The sequence below is a fragment of the Leucoraja erinacea genome, chromosome 9 (assembly GCF_028641065.1).
Source record: "Leucoraja erinacea ecotype New England chromosome 9, Leri_hhj_1, whole genome shotgun sequence".
Taxonomy (NCBI): domain Eukaryota; kingdom Metazoa; phylum Chordata; class Chondrichthyes; order Rajiformes; family Rajidae; genus Leucoraja; species Leucoraja erinaceus.
This window is the reverse complement of record NC_073385.1, coordinates 53,627,107-53,644,947: the sequence shown is the minus strand read 5'-3', so window position 1 is coordinate 53,644,947 and position 17,841 is coordinate 53,627,107. Positions and strand designations below refer to the sequence as shown.

Below are 17,841 nucleotides of genomic sequence, written 5' to 3'. Positions count from 1 at the left end.
TGTCTTAAATAATGTTGCAGTGTGCTGAACAGCAGCACATTCTCATGACTGCGTAGCCAGTCACAGTACGAACTCCATCATCAAGTTCGCTGACGACACCACTGTTGTGGGGCGTATCACTGATGAGGATGAGTCAGAGTATAGAAGCGAAATCGAGCAACTGTCCATATGGTGCCAGCGCAATAACCTGGCCCTCAACACCAGCAAAACCAAGGAACTGATTGTGGACTTTGGAAGGAGTAGGAGGGGGACCCACAGTCCCATTTATATTCAATTCAACTTTAATGTCATCGCACAAATACAAGTATCAGTACAACGAAATGCAGTTTTGCGTCAGTCCGTAGTAGTTGTACATAAAGAGAAAAAAAAACAAGAAAAAAATAGAAAGAGAGAAGATACAGAATAATCAGGAAATACAGAATGATTAAACAAAGGGGGACGGAGGGACCAGAGAAATCTATCGTCGGGACTCCGAGTTCAGCAGTGTGATTGTGTTGTTATAGAAGCTTTTCTCGACGGGTCGATGGTTGAAAGGGTCAATAGCTTCAAATTCCTGGGCGTGCACATCTCTGAAGATCTTTCCTGGTCCGAGAACACTAATGCAATTATCAAGAAAGCTCATCAGCGCCTCTACTTCCTGAGAAGATTACGGAGAGTCGGTTTGTCAAGGAGGACTCTCTCTAACTTCTACAGGTGCACAGTAGAGAGCATGCTGACCGGTTGCATCGTGGCTTGGTTCGGCAATTTGAGCGCCCTGGAGAGGAAAAGACTACAAAAAGTAGTAAACACTGCCCAGTCCACCATCGGCTCTGACCTTCCTTCCATCGAGGGGATTTATCGCAGTCGCTCTCAAAACGGCTGGCAGTATCATCAAAGACCCACACCATCCTGGCCACACACTCATCTCCCTGCAACCTTCAGGTAGTAGGTACAGGAGCCTGAAGACTGCAACAACCAGGTTCAGGAATAGCTACTTCCCCACAGCCATCAGGCTATTAAACCTGGCTTGGACAAAACTCTGATTATTAATAACCCATTATCTGTTATTTGCACTTTATCAGTTTATTTATTCATGTGTGTATATATTTATATTATGGTATATGGACACACTTATCTGTTTTGTTGTAAATGCCTACTATGTTCTGTGTGCTGAAGCAAAGCACGAATTTCATTGTCCTATACAGGGACACATGACAATAAACTCACTTGAACTTGAACTTCTCTCTAATGGTTGATCAGAAATACTGACAATGTCAATACACATATTACTCCAGAAACATAGGGTCATGTAAATAACTCAACAGGAAATGGCGAAAACATTAAGCAACACCAACATAATAAAGAAAGATACAAAGTGCTGGAGCAACTCAGCGGGTTCGGCAGCATTTCTGGAGAGTATAGATAGATGATGTTTGGGCTGTGACCCTTGTTTGGACTGATTGTACAAAGAGAGCAAGCGAAACAGAATCTCCATTTTAATTCAAACTCAACCTGAGCACTGCAAAGTCTAAAACACTCTAAATATGGTGGTAGAATTTTAATTTTCATAGATTTCAACAGCTTCCTGTATAGATCTGCTCTGACCAAGAGGGATACAATTTAAAGGAGAGAGAGAGATTTAGTCCAAGAATACAGCAGTGCATGTTTCCTGCTTCACAACATGGGCACCATGCAGATCTGGCCTGCTATGGAGCAAGTAATGTTTGCCTGACAAGTGATCATTTCCCAGCAAAGTGAACCATCTTGTATTACCATTCACTGTTATTAACTGCAAAATCCCACCACCCAGATGGTTACTGTTGGCCAAAAATGAAATTGGACCACCCACAATAATCATGACTACGAGAGCAGATCATAGGGTAGGAAATCTCTGGGAAGTGACTGCATTGCTGATGCCTTGACATCATCTACAAGGAAGCATCATGAAAGAATAACATGTATTTGTCTGGCAATGATAAACAAATCATCATCCAGGACATGCAGAGCTCAATGGGGCTCCCATCCACTACCGTATTAAATCATGCCCTCGAGTGTGTAAAATCTATAAAATACTGTGAACAGCAAGGCTTCTTACAGCAGCATCTAAACCTACCAGCTATTAGAACGTCAGCTGGCACAAGGACAGGATACCGGGAAATATCACCACTTGCAAATATATCAACAAATTGCACAACTTCCAGAAATCGTTATCTTCTAAAAGGTTATTAGAATAAAGATCATCCTTCACAGCAACACCCACATTCCAGAAATGAAAGAAAAAAATCTTCAACTACACACAAATATATGTAGTATCATATTGTAAACTCTTAAATAATTTGAAAATGTATATGCAATATAGATACCAATACCAAAAAGCAAATTTGACACTACAACAATAGCAGTAAAATAACTATAAAGCTTTAGCAAAGCCTTAAGACAGAAAGCTCTACAGAAGCATGGATTTATTCTTTCTATCCAGAAAGACTTGTCCGAGTCTCCAGCTATTCATGGAAGTCTTTAACCACGTCTTTTCTACGCTGAGATTACAGATATCCTGACGGGATTAGAAATTGACATCTAACCTGAAATTATAGCCAATGCCTTTGATTTCTTTTTTTTTTTTACTGCTTTGGCAACTTGCAAAACGCAGTCCCTGCACTCACCTTTCACCCTGTGGTCTCATCGTATAGAGTTCTCTACTCTGAAAACTCGGTCACCTCCAGAGTCACTGCTAAGGAAATTAAAGAGTTTTTGGTTTCAGCATAAAGCTTAACTGTACCCAAATGAGTCTTGCTAATTATGCAGCACCCTTGGCATGAACTGCTAATTAAACTCACCTGAATTCTTCTCAACTCTGGTGGTAGCAGACTGGTTTCTGCAAATTGAAGCAAAGCTATGAGAGAATAACAAACTCCCATACCCGAGGCATTAGAAATTTTAGGATGTGGGCAGCCAGACATGCCTCACCTATGACTGTCTGTCTACCCTTGGAGTAGAAAGGCTACACAATACCACACACACCATGGAATCGGAAGGGAGCGAAGCATGTTACCTCAAGTGATCCCTCCATCCTATTCTCTCCCTTCCTGTCTTGATCAAATACAGGGGAACATCCTGCCTCTTTTACTGTTAACTCCACCACTCTGACAACTTTTGAGAAGATATCCAATTAGTCCCACTGACCTGTCCATTCCACATTGCTCAGCAAATTCCAGCCAGCCGGTTATCAAAATCACAATACCTCCAATTAGCTTAAATGTTTAAACATCCTGTTTACGTGCAGCATAGTTGGGAACGTTTCAGCTGTGAATCGCCAGAGAACAGATTCCATTGTTACATTACTTTGCTATGTCTGGTACCTGGTTGTTCATGTACATTAAGGACATCGTGAGCCGACACATTTAATAAAGAACCTATGCCACCATTGCATAGACAGTGATGTCTTTCTCCACACATCTTAAAACATGTTTCAATTCTGTTTAAATTGAACTGAAATGTTAATTCTGTTCCCTCTCCAAAGATGCAACTGGCCTAGCTGAGTATTTTCAGCTTTATCTGTTTCTATCCATGCAGAATATTCGCTCCATGAAATAATTTGCAAATTGTTTTGTTCATTTTGAGGGAAATGAGATAGTTGTCAGCCCAGTCCAGTAGTAAAATATACATAATCTAAAATACTAAAAAAGTAACTATGAGAGAGACTCAAGCGACTGCATAAGTTGGAATCAGGAGGAAATGGCAGACTGGTAGGTGATAGGTGGAACCAGATAAAGGAGGGATGCTGAGCAGATGGAACTAGGTGAGGGAGGGTAAAAGGAAGGTGAACCAAGGGAGAAGAAATTCATGTAGGTAGTAATGTGGGTAATTGGCATGTAGAATGAGGTAGGATTGTGTGGTAAGAGTCGCCGGTAGATAAAGTCGAGTCGCAGGTAGATAAGGTAGTCAAAAAGGCTTTTGGCACATTGGCCTTCATCAGTCAGAGCATTGATTATAGAAGTTGAGAAGTCATGTTGCAGTTGTATAAGACGTTGGTGAGACCACATTTAGAGTATTGTGTTCAGTTCTGGGCACCATGTTATAGGAAAGATATTGTCTAGCTTGAAAGGGTTCAGGAAAATCTAGGAGGATGTTGCCAGGACTAGAGGGTGTGAGCTATTGGGAGAAGTTGAGAAGGCTGGGTCTCTATTCCTTGGAGCACAGGAGGATGAGGGGTGATCTGATAGATGTGCACAAGATCATGAGAGTAATAGATCAGGTAGATACACAGAATCTCTTGCCCAGAGTAGGCGAATCGAGGACCAGTAGGTTCAAGGTGAAGGGGAAAAGATTTAATAGGAATCTGAGGGGTAACCTTCTCACACAAGGTGGGTGTATGGAACAAGCTACCAGAGAGGCAGTTGAGGCTGGGACTACCCCAACGTTTAACAAACAGTTAGACAGGTACATGGATAGGACAGGTTTGGAGGGATATGGACCAAACGCAGGCAGGTGGGACTAGTGTAGCTAGGACATGTTGGCCGGTGTGGGCAAGTTGGGCCGAAGAGCCTGTTTCCACACTGCATCATTCTATGACTCTATGAGAATAATGAGTCTAGGTAACAAGGCAGGGTTGGGGAGGAAGTGGGAATGGGATGGAAACGGTAAACAAAGAGGGGGATCCTGGATGGTCTGATGGGAGTGGGAAATAAACACGGGGGTAGTGGGTGTTGAATTCTGAAAATTCAATGTTCATATTATTGGGCTGTAGGCTACCCAAGCTGAATACGAGGTATCGTTCATCTAGTTTGTGTTTGACCTCAGAATGTAGAAGACCAATGACAGACAGGTTGAGGTAGGAATGGGAAGGGGAGTTGAGATGACATGCAACAGGAAGCTCAGAAATGGCCTCTTCTACAATGGCAAAACCTAACGTACACTCCATTGACTGTTTTCAGAGCCCTGTGTTCTGTCCACAGTGGTCGGTCATCTTGAGCTTCCAGTTTATTGGAAACTCTGAAGACTGGAAGTCCAAAATAAAATCAGAAAACAGTGGAAATGTACAAAAGGTTACATCAATACAAGGAAAAGATAATTAGTGTCAAATCTTTAAACCAATAAATTAACCTCACCTCTTTTATATTCAGATGTTCAAAGGCTTGCCACGCATATCCTCCATTTCCATTTTTAAGGCAGCTGGAATTATTCTGGAAATAAGAAAAGAAAGTATTAGCAATTCTTCCCCAAATAAAGCTAATTTTGCGTATCTTTCATTCATTGTTCTTTATCTCTCCACATCACCATCTATATCTCTCGTTTCCCTTATCCCTAACCAGTCTGAAGAAGGGTCTCGACCCGAAAACTCATCCATTCCTTCTCTCCAGAGATGCTGCCTGTCCCGCTGAGTTACTCCAGCTTTTTGTATCCATCTTTGGTTTAAACCAGCATCTGCAGTTCCCTCTTACACACTTCAGAATGTGCTGCAGGTTCAAAAGATCAAACATTTCCCCTGGTAGCCAAAAATACTGGAGAAACTCACCAGGTGAGGCAGCATCTATGGAGTGAAGGAAATATGCAACATTTCGGGTCGAGACCTTTCTTCAGACTCATTTTCCCTCATAATTTTCAAAGCACACAACCTCAACAAGAAGTATTTTTCAACAGTGTGGCCTGTGCTACACCCTCCCAATACATTCCCCGACAGCTTAATCCCAATACAGCCCATTAGAATTCATAATCCTGGACAACGCATCAGACTAGAATTGTTGGTGCTTGAATACACTTACTTTACACTGTAGTTTAGGATTAACATAAAGTTATTAGCATTAATTATCACTGCTGTGGGAAAATGAACGGGACAAACTGGTACTAAAAGAAAATACATCAAGACTTGAGCAGTGAGAGTATCAGTTTAGGTTTACTGGTCACTGAAGCCAGATGAGAAAGTTGTCCGTTCAAAACACAGTGAAGCATGCAATCCCTGTCAATACGCAAGCAAAGTCAGAGCTGGCATCTTTCAGCTGAGACAAAGGAAAAACTCATCTCATTCAAACATTCACATAGACATCAATGATCGCATAGCACTTTTAAAGTGAGTGGGAAATTTTCACCAATACCTTGGTCAATATTCTTTCCTCTAACATAATCACATTGGATTACTTGATTATTCATCTTATTTTCAGCTCAACTGCAAAGCGTAGAAAACGCCTTTCTACACATCACACCCGTGGCAGCCACCGAATATCATCTATACTGTTCCCATTATCTAGCACGTGGATTATAGCTACAACACTTCAAGTGCGTCTCAAAATACTTAAAATCTTGAGTACTGTTTCCATCACGCCCTCGCGCTGAATGCTTCATATTTCGATCACTGCTGGGTAAAATAATTCTTTAAGCCCCCATCCTATGCCTTACGTTAAACCCATTCCCTCTTACTCTTTGGAATGTCACTGTACAAGACTGTCTACCAGATGTGCTCCCAATCAACAATGGCTACACGCCAAAATTTGTTGGCAGCAAATTTCTTGGGACATTGTGGAATTGTGCACGGTACTCAACAAGTTCATAATCTTTTTTTCCCTCTTGGCTGGAGTTAAGAAAATGGGCCTCCTCCACTGCCAGAGTGAGGCCACACGCAAACTGGAAGAACAGCACATCATATTCTGCTTGGGTCGCTGACAACCCAACAGTATGAACGTCAAATTCATCAATTTTAGGTAACCTCCCTCTTTTCTCACCCACAACACCCCCTTCTCTCTCTCTCCTCCTTCCCTCCCCAGAGCCACACATTGACTCCCACCTATTTCTCCCCTCCATCACCCACCTGCTATTTTCCTCTCTCTGGCTTCACAATCTGCAACTCTTCCAATTTGTATCACACCTATTGTTCTTATCTCTGGGCTTTGTTCCAACCATCTGGTTATCAAAAAAAAATCCCCGTCGCCTGTGTTGACCTGCCACGCTTTGTCCCTTTCCAGCTTTCTTCTCCCCCTCTACAATCAGTCTGAAGAAGGGTCCACACATGAAAACATCCATGTTCTTCAGAGATGCCACTTGACCTGCTGAGTTACGCCAGCACCTTAAGTTCTTTTGTGCGTTAAATCAGTACCTGACCTAGTAACTGCTTTATGCTGACAACAGGTAAACAAATCAGGAACTTTTAAAAACAGCTGCATCAATGCCTAGCAACGAGGGAAAACTGCAACAACAACAAAAAAAGATAAATAACTTCAATTTGAAACCTTTTGGCATGGGAATTCAAAAGTTAAAATCCAAACATGCTGCTGTAACATTTAGAAAAAATTTCATGTGCTTTCCATTTGGAGGAAGTTTAAAAGCAAAATAAGGTTCAAAATTGGCACTCTACTTCACACTTAAAGAACTTCAAACAGAAAATTAGTTTCTGCACTCTTAATTGCTTATGTAGACAATGTGGTACTTTACAGCGAAACTCAAACTACTTTTGCAAGATCATCTCAGGTCAGATTTTAGATCAATATGGCGTGACCCAAACCCAGAAGAGAAAGGTAAATACACAGGGCACAAAGGGTAATAGCATTTCACTGAAACATTAACCTACTGAGTTGGGAAACATGATCCTGTATTACCAGATTCACATCATCGTTATCACTGTGCTGCTCATGCAGCAAGTCAAGACTCAATTATTGCAGGTCGCATAAACCAGGAAACACCATAATTGCTCCAACAACATAAAATATGAGAATAAGACATTTTAGTTCAATTATTTTCTGGAAAAGAATGTGCTGATATTTTTATTCGTGCTTTGTTACCAGTTTTGACACCGCTTTCTGTCACCAAACATAGTAAAACGTGCCAACAGTTGTCAAACCTTGACTAATGGTATTCACCTAATGCAATCAATCAATGCTTAGCACACAGGATAAAAGTATTACATGATATTTTCCAAACCAAATGATTATACAACTTTAAAATACATTTAGAAGACGCAAGTGACACAGCCAAAATCATCATTTATTGCCATTGATCTGAGAGGGCAGTAAAGAATCAAAACACACACACGTCAGGACTCACATATAGGTCATAGCAATGAAGGATAACAGATTTCCTTCCCCAAAAGATGTGAACAACTTTGATTTATTCCACGACAATCCAGTAGTTTCATGGTCATCACTGGATAAACACTAGCTTTCATTTAAATATAAACTAAATAAAAACTTGCTATTCTGTTCCTCAGCAGCCATTGGAGGATCGGATCAATGATGTAGTTCTCTGGCCTTTTGAGCTGCAACTTAACCTATATACTGCAACAAAAAACAATTCAACAGATGCGGCCTGATCCACTGAGTCCCACCAGCAGTTTATTTTTTGCTCAAGATTCAAGCATCTATAGCTTCTTGGATCTCCATAGCCAAACACTAACCTGCACCCCAGTTAGAAAGCCACAGCTGTCAACAGGTTTGTTTGAGAGGAGCCAAACTCCCCCAACAAAGATGCTGCTATTAGTAGAGACAAGGAACTATGGATGCTGTTTTCCAAATAAAAACAGAGTGCTGGAGTAACACATCGGGTCAGACAGCATCTCTGGAGAACAGTCTCCAGAATTTATATCATCTTATGCTGTGATTACCCTCCGCATCCCCAATTCAAAGATGAAAAATTCACCATTTGTGTTTTAAACCTCTACACCTCTGCAAAGCACCAGAAAATGTTTTTTTTAAATGTTAAAATGCAACCAGTAGTAGTTGATGCCATCACTAAGTAAAGATCGTAAAGCTTAAAGCGAGGTAAACTCCAATACTACCTCAGCTAATCTTCCCCCAAGCCCCCTCCAAACCACCTGTTTTACCTTAAGCCCAGCCAGTTTTCACATTTTAGACTAATACCTAAAGAGGAGCTATTTGTCAGGATATTTGAGGGCACTGAAAGCATTTATACATGTCACAAAGCTAAAGGAAGACTTAATTATTATAAAGCAAGAAAGATCCCTTGAGCAGCAATATGATAAACAGGTATTTTTGATAAAGAGCCAGTTATCGCTTCCATCACATTACACTTCAAAACTTCTGTCACCTTCAATGTGCTCCCACCATCAGTCACATCTTTGCATCCCCCACCCAAACCACACCCTCTCCAGACATTTTGCCCATAAACCAAAGGAAATGTGAAACCTGCCACATGCGCTGGTCTTCCTAGATCGGTTTTTGAATACAAGGGACAGGATGTCATATTGCAGCTTTAAAGGACTTTGTCTAGTCCGTATCTGGAGTATTGCGCACAGTTCTGGATGCCCAATTACAGAAAGGATGGGGAGGTTTTGGAGAGGATGCAGAAGAAATTCATCAGAATGCTGCCAGGATGAGAGGGTATGAGCTATAAGAAGAGAGACACACAAAATGCTGCAGTAACTCGGCAGGGCAGGCAGCATCTCTGGAGAAATATAAGAAGAGGTTGGACAAATTTGGGATTATTTGCTCTGGAACCTGGCAGAAGTATTTAAAATTATGAGGGGCAAAGAAAGGGTTAATAGTCAGATTCTGCTTGGGTAGCTTACAACCCAATGGTTTGAACACTGAATTCCCTAATTTTAGGTAACTAATCAAACATCCTCCCCATTCTCTTCCTTGTGTCCCACCTGGACTTGCACCCATTTCTCCCCTTCCACTTACATTCATTCCTCTTGCTTCACACTTCTTCTACCCAATACAGGAAGGATGTGGCAACAGAAAGATTACAGAAGAGATGGCTATAAGGACAGAGTGGAACGAGGAGGCAAAGGAGTGGCCTTATGGAAGTTTATAAAATGATGAGTGGGATAGATAGCCAGAGTCTTCTTCCAATGGCCGAGGAGTCAAGAATTGGAGGGCACAGGTTTAAGGTGAGAGGTAAGTTTAAAGAAGATCTGAGAGGCAAGGTTTCTTCCACTCAGAGTGCAGTGAATATCTGACATGATCCATTAAGAGGAGATGGTAGGAGGCAGATACAATTACAATGTATAAAAGCCATCTGTCGAGTACTTTAATAGGAAAGGCATAGCATCACGGTCGGAACGGACAAGGTGAGCCATAAGGGCTCACTTTTGTGTTGCAGGTTTCTATGAAAAGTATTCTAATGAATCAATAAAATACATGTTCTTATTCCGCTTCATTAAAGTCCATCCCTCCACTAAAAGCATCTAAATGAAGTGCTGCCTTAAGAAAATGGCATCAAGGATATCCAACATCCAGGCTGTTCCTTCTTCTCGCTGCTATCATCAGGCAGGAGATTCAGAAGCCAGAAATCCCCAACCACCAGATACAATTAAAACGGTACTTTCCAACAACCATCAGTTTCTAGAACTGACCTGCAAAACCCCAATTCTAAATCAACAGAACACCTAGGACCAACTCTCACACAATAATAAACCTGTTTTTCTAAAATTGTGTTTTGCACTTGTATATGGTTTTGCACAGTATTTTTCTTTTCACTGTCTATAGTATAATTTATGCAAAACTTATGTTCTATGTCTGAGTCTTTGTGTCTGTAATTTTGCTGCAAGTAACACTTTCATTGCACCTAAATCTCACTGTCCTCGAACATATGACGCTCGACGATTAAAAAATAATAAAGTAGCTGAAGCAGGCCAGTGAATACAATGCAGCTAATACAAGCAATGATACTGAGGATCCATGATATTGTAACAAATCTCCAATCAGCCGGAGACCAATTAAAAAAAAATGACTAAGTAACCAATCTTAGGTTTTAGACGTATGACCCATTACTCAATGGAGAGGTAGATTGCACAACTCGAGTTACAATATATCTACTGACAATTTTTAACTGCAAAACCATATATCATTGTGTAAATTATTGTAAAGTTTATTCCCCAAGCCAAAAAAGCTTCAAAACTGCAATCTAACCAAATCAATGTCCATATGCAAAAGATAAATGTTTCACAATAGTAGTCTAAATGGTCAAAAAATATTTGCTTAAATGGTCATAACCTACCACAATTTAAGAAATGATTAAATTTATCTCACTGCTGAGGGCCAAGTCTATTTCAGGTTTTGAGATCATGTAATTCAGTGCTGCCTCCTGTCCAGAAGATTTAAATAGCCTGTCTCAATCGCTGTAACCTCATTTTTAATGTTCTTTATTATTTGGGAACCTGCCACTGCCTGAAGCTATACATAAAAACATTACACATTCACACAACTCAAAATAAAATAAAGCTTGATGATCCGTCTAATCTGAGTATTGCAGATTTTAAAAATAGATGTACCAAAGGGGATTCAGAGTACAAGATGAGTCTAAAGAAAGATGGTAATGCTACCCATTCTCAAGCAGAATGATACACTGATTTTATACAATTAAACGTATATTTTGTTAACCAAAAGAAAAATCAACCTTCAGATCTGGTTGGCATTGACAAGCACTGATTGCATTATCTTGTAATAATGGTGAAATGTCTTGAAACACCACTGTCGGGATATTCACATATACTTTAGATATGGAGATCATCTATTTTGGACACAGGAGGAAGAACAGGGTCTTGTGTTCAAATAAGTGTCCCCTGCCAAGTTGTGTAATCACAAGGAAGGATAATTTGCAGGCTGGCTGTGCAAATGTCAGCCGGATGAATAGCTTCATCCTAAGTCATTTCAAGATTTGTGTGTTGCCAATGTTTCACCTATCAGAGAAGCATTGTATTTTCCCCATTTTCAATTTCGACATGTGCCTTGAAAGTAGCAGAAATACACTGAGGAATCTGGAGATAAACCAAACATTTATCGTCTACAGATTTTCCACTAAAAGTCTTATCTCACAAAATTCAAAATAATTGCAAAATGTGATTAAAAAATAACAAATTGACTTGGAACAAAATAATAGGTAGATTTTATCAGCATATATGTGAAAAAATTCACAACTCATTTTTTGCACGCTATTATAATTTGTACAGGCAGTGCAAGTGTACTTGGACCCGTCACTATTTTATTGACATGTGCTGTCAGAAATACAAGGGTTTCTCTGCCCTTTATGGGACAATATGTTTTCCTGCAAATAAAAAACTTCAAAACTGAATAAGCTCTCACACACATTAGGTTTCAACATTTATTGGGTGATATTGAGATGAACTTTAAGTTCACTTTCTCAAACAACAAACAGGTTTTGATATAAATTAAACATCATTCTGAAGGCCAATGTCGTAAATAAGATATTTCCATTTTTAATCCATTTTATTTCAACAATTTATTTATTTTTTTGATTTGCAGTTCATCCCAAGTGGACATTCTATCCTTCCATGGGCTACTTATTCCTGCCAAGACAAGTTAGTGTAGCTCAACAGAAAAGCACTTTAAATATATTTGGTCATATTTAAAATTGATACACTGCCTGTACAGACGACAGGAACAGAAGTATAGGTCTTCCTGTGCCCGGCCACGTGGCACACTGGGTCGTTCCAGGCGGGTTCTCAGTCGGCAGCAGGAGAGCCAGTCCTGCTGTCGGATATGGCCAGGGCTCGCCAGGATCCTCCTGCCGCACAGAACGTCGGGATCATGTTTTGTGTCGTCCACATAGGGCAGTAATAAAGTAGTAGCTCGAATTTGGAGATGGCTGTGTTGAAAAGCATTTGCTGAATAATCAAATTTATTTCCATACAAATTAAGTACTATGTAGAACTGCTTGCAGGGCTAATGGGCGAGCAAAATAGGAGCTCCCTGTAAAATCTGGGCTGTGGGAACAGACATGGTGGTGAGCCAGGTTCATTGACCAGTGTATTGAATCCAGAAATTTGGAAATCATGTTCCAGCTGCACAAGACGTTGATAACATGATATTTGAGTGTTGTGTACAATTCTGGTCACCTTCATGTAGGAAGGATGTTGTAAAACAGGATAGGGTTCAAGAAGATTTAGAAGAATGTTACTTTGTCTGCAGAGTTTGAGTGAAAAGGAGAGGCTAGATAGAAAGCCTGGGTCACTTTTTTTCTTGGAGTGCAGGAAGCGGAGGAGTGACCTTGCAGGAGGTATATAAAGTAATAAGGGGCAATGATAACATGAAAATCCAGTCTTTTCTTCAGGGTAGGGGAGTCTAAAAGCAGAGGTCCTAGGTTTAAGGGTGAAAAAGATATAACCAAAAGATGGAATGTGTTGCCAGAGGGAGGGATAGAAGCGGGTCCAATCAATGTAATACAATGCTTCTGCCACTAGGTCCCATGCTCATCAACTATTACAACTGTGGGTGAAATTGAATGATTTAAGAAGCGTGCTTAAGATGATCAAATATACCAACAATTTTTTTTAATTGTTCAAATTTTAAAATAAAAATGCGCATGGATTAACTGGATAAACTAACAGGATTAAATCAACTAAGTAGGTTACATGCCATTCCCCTGATAACAGTTTATTCCCATTTTTAAGGATTTGCTGCACTTGCAGGTTTAACCTGGCACACACTCACAGGCAGATGTCCAGCTTGAAAGCCAAGAAGCCCATGGAAGTCTGTGAAGAAGCAGAGGTGGCTTCTCCGGGCTTCGGCAATGCTGGAAATCAGCCCTGCGTGCTTGGTCCCCAACACACTTCAACTAATTTTGCCCCTCAGTCTGCAGCTGTATTAGATTGGCAGAACAGTGTGCCAGATTTGGCCCCAAGACGAGCTTCAGACCACCTATTTTGACCTTAAAAAAAAAAAAAAACGCCTACAGAATCCACTGCCGTCTCAGTCCATCTGCTGCTGAAACCATGCCGTGAATGTTCAGGATATAATTTTTCTACCAACTCCTACTGGGCCTGAATATTCTACCCATTATTCTGAGCCCATTCATCTCTTTACTGTTCTTGTTTTAATTCACACCGTCTTATTCATCCATCATGAGTTTAGAAAAATGAAGGGAGATCTCATTGAAATATGTGAAAGTCCAATGAGACTGCAGATGTTCGAATTTTGAACAAAAGATAAATTGCTTGAGGAATTCAGCAAGGCAGGCATGATCTGTATAGGTAAATGGACAGATGACAATTCTAGTTAGAACCCTTCTTCGAGACTGGAATAAAGAGGAGATGGCTGCTAGAGAGGGGAGAATGAAGGCGTGGGGCAAGAGCTGTCATGTGATAGGTAGAAACTGCAGTTTAAGGGCATGTGAGGTATCTTGGACACAGGTTGGGAGTAATTGGACCAGGGAGAATAGGATGGATTTTAAGGGATAGGTAGATCCAGATAAGGAGGGGCTAACTGGTAAATGCGCCAGGTGGAGAAGAGAAGGCTGGAGATGACAAGTGGAGGTCAAAAATGCACAAATGGTGGAAGGTGGGGAGTGAAATGGAGAACCAAAGGGAGGAATGATGAGTGGATAGAAACAGGAGAAATATTGGGAACCTGGAAAGAGTTTGGTGATGAGAGCAAGAGATACAGAAAGGGAGGGAAATCGAAATAGGTGACGGGGGATGGGAAGAGTGGAAAGAAAGGTGTGCATCAGAGGACCTGGGTAGATCAGAAAGGTAGAGGGAGACTGAGCACGAGAAAAAGATAACCAAAACTGGATAATCTTCAGACTGTTCGGTTGCGGGCTAACCAAGAGAAATCTGAGCTGCTGTAAGCCCTGTTTACCTGGTAGAGGAGTGCACCATCTGACAGATTATGCACCTGCACCCTGTCCGCATGCCACTACTCACTCCAACGTGGATGTGTTTAGTTTGCCCTTCTGAACTATTTTATAAATGCACAAAACTGGAGTGAAAGCAAGTTATCCTCCATCTTGAGGAAATGACACGAAAAAATCAACCACAAGAACAGTTTCTTCCCCACTGTAATCAGACTTTAACGAACCTCTCATATCCGAGGGACAAGTTCCCAATCTTCCAATCTACCACATTGTGGCCCTTGCATTTATTTTTACCCCTACTCTCTGTTGCTGAAATGCTATATACTACACCCTGTTTATGTTCTCTTCTGCACTACCTGCTGCAATCATGTATGCTATCCAGGTAAATGGTAACATACAAAGTTATTCACTGTATCTCAGTACATACGACAATAATAAATACCAATATCATTAATGAAAACCTAAAATGGACCCAGCCACAAAATATTGTGGCTTTAACAGCAGGTTAGAGGTTTGTTTTTTTGAGGAGTATGACGGCTCCAAATTCAACGAAACCACCTTGAATTCCAGAAGGCACGAGTTAGCCGTGTTCTTAAATATTCTCCACTTGGCCAGGTAACTGCACCCAAGAATCAAGAAAGCAAAACACCACCTAGGATGACACAATCTAGGACCAAAGAGCACACATAACCAGCAATTCATTCAGCAGCCAAAATATTTAATCTCTTCATCTCTAGAATCTACAATAGAGCAAGGGAAAAAGCTTGTTCAATTATAATTCCAACACCATTCCCCCTATCCTTTGGGGAGAGTTAGCTAAAACTCAAGAACATCTTGATAATATACTGCAGATCCTAATTGTTGCTGGATTAGAATCCAGGAATGTCCTCCCTATTAGCACTGAGGAAGAAGTAACCCTACCACAAGAAATGCAGCCGCTAATGTGCAGCACCACTACCTTCTCAAATAGCAATTAAAGATAATCATTAATGATGGTGTCACTAGCGACACATTAAAGAAGATTAAATTGCTTTATATTTTAATATTAAATCAGAATCTTATCCACAAATAATAATTGGTTTTGATTTGGGAATAAACCAACAAATATTTCCTCTATTACATCTTCCCAAATGAATGGAAAAAGCTTAGACATAATTAAGCATGCTGCAACACATGCTGTAGCAAAAAGGCTTCTGGTCGAACATAATATAAATAACACAAATGTTCATATTTTCATTCACAAAGACAAAATACAGTGAAAGTATCAATAAGCATTAAAATTATCATTAATCAATAGACAATAGACAATAGGTGCAGGAGTAGGCCATTCGGCCCATTGAGCACACCGCCATTCAATGTGATCATGGCTGATCATCCCCAATCAGTACCCCGTTCCTGCCTTCTACCTATATCCCCTGACTCCACGATCTTTAAGAGCCCTATCTAGCTCTCTCTTGAAAGTATCCAGAGAACCGGCCTCCACCGCCCTCTGAGGCAGAGAAATCCACAGACTCACAACGCTCTGTGTGAAACAGTGTTTCCTCATCTCCATTCTAAATGGCTTACTCCTTTTTCTTAAACTATGGCCCCTGGTTCTGGACTCCCCCAACATTGGGAACATGTTTCCTGCCTCTAGCATGTCCAAAGCCTTAATAATCTTATATGTTTCAATAAGATACCCTCTCATCCTCCTAAATTCTAGCGTATACAAGCCCAGCTGCTCCATTCTCTCAGCATATGACAGTCCCGCCATCCCAGGAAATAACCTTGTAAACATACGCTGCACTCCCTCAATAGCAAGAACGTCCTTCCTCAAATTAGGGGACCAAAACGGCACACAATACTCCAGGTGCGGTCTCACTAGGGCCCTGTACAACTGCAGTAGGACCTCTTTGCTCCTATACTCAAATCCTCTTGTTATGAAGGCCAACATGCCATTCGCTTTCTTCACTGCCTGCTGTACCTGCATGCTTAATTTCATTGACTGATGAACAAGGACCCCCCAGATCCTGTTTCCCCAACTTGACACCATTTAGATAATAATCAACATACTGATTTACCACAAAATTAATCGATTTCAAAATAGTCCAAGCAGGCTGCCATTGTTAACGTGTTGAAAGTAGTCCCACGTCCAAATGCAAGAAGATTTTGTTCTGGTATTTAGCAGGGGAGTGCCAAACTCCTTTCCAAACAATGCAATGGCATCGCTTGCTTTTGACTGAACCAATGGAACAGCCAGATGAGCTCCCAGTTAAAAAGGCTGCACCCAGTGGGGAAACAAAATATTTGAGACACCACTGTTAATCGTGCAGAACAAAGGCAGATCGAGTCCAATAGAGCTGCTTAGAATTGTAACCTTTGCTGAGCCAAGGTGTTGATTACAAATAAAAGGTGAAACAGTGCAATTGTATGGGCTATCATGCAAATCTTATGGCAGTTTTCATACTACTGCTATTGAGTTCTGATGCTAGGACATTCATGTGAGTGTTACAACCAGCTTTCTGGCACTTAAAGCAACTATTTCAGCAGCTCACACTTCAGTGTCATTTTTGAGGCTTTGGGTTTACTACCAGATTAACAGAGCCTGACGAAGTAGTGTAAAAAAAAGACAGGGTGGCAATTCAACTCCCTTGGCAACATTGCTGCATAAACATAAAGGGCCTGTCCCACTGCGGGGACCTACTTTGCGAGTGTAGAAGAGTTTAGTAGAGTATGAAAAAAGTGTCATGGTCGTCTTGTATCGCCGAAGTAGAACACCTCCGACCTTCCTCGACTAGAAGCTCGATTTCACTCCCTCAATGTCACGAGCCAATGAAAAAAACGTGGGCGTCTCGCAGCTCATCTTCCAGAACAGATCACATGCGAAGTAGAGGACGCGCTCCTTAATCCTAAGGATTTGATGCCATACGACGAGCTTAAATCCACTGCCTTGGAGTGAACGCAGACCTCGAAGCAAGCCCACATTTCGAAGCTGCTGAGAGATGATAATTTCGGCGATAGGAGGCCATCACAAATGCTGAGGAGATGGTGCAGGCTGGCAGGAGATGACGACGAAGCAGGTGTTTCTCGGATGCATGCCTACTCGGGTGCAGGAGCACCTGATAGATATGCTTCAATCAGCAAGCAGAGGCTAGCTCGCAAACGACGAGGCCCGGCAGTTGAGGTGACTGCTGCCCATGGGCAAACTAGCCACCGCCTCTTTTCTCAGCGACTGACTTTCGGGTATGCAATATCTCATTTACTCCGGCACTGAGTTATCGGTCATTCCTCCGAGTTCCCAAGAGCGTTTGACCCTAACCCCGGATGTGTTCTCACTGCCGCGAA

General features: G+C 41.2%; 1 protein-coding gene across 5 annotated transcripts in view; it reads right to left on the bottom strand.

Moving 5' to 3' along the window:
* Window positions 1–17,841, bottom strand: part of sipa1l1 (signal-induced proliferation-associated 1 like 1) — a 351,678-nt gene that overhangs the window by 310,022 nt on the left and 23,815 nt on the right. For all 5 annotated transcript variants that reach the window (XM_055640839.1, XM_055640838.1, XM_055640834.1 and 2 more), the window contains exon 2: window positions 5,088–5,162. The gene's annotated coding sequence lies outside the window, so the exon portion shown is untranslated. The remainder of the gene's footprint in view (window positions 1–5,087; window positions 5,163–17,841) is intronic.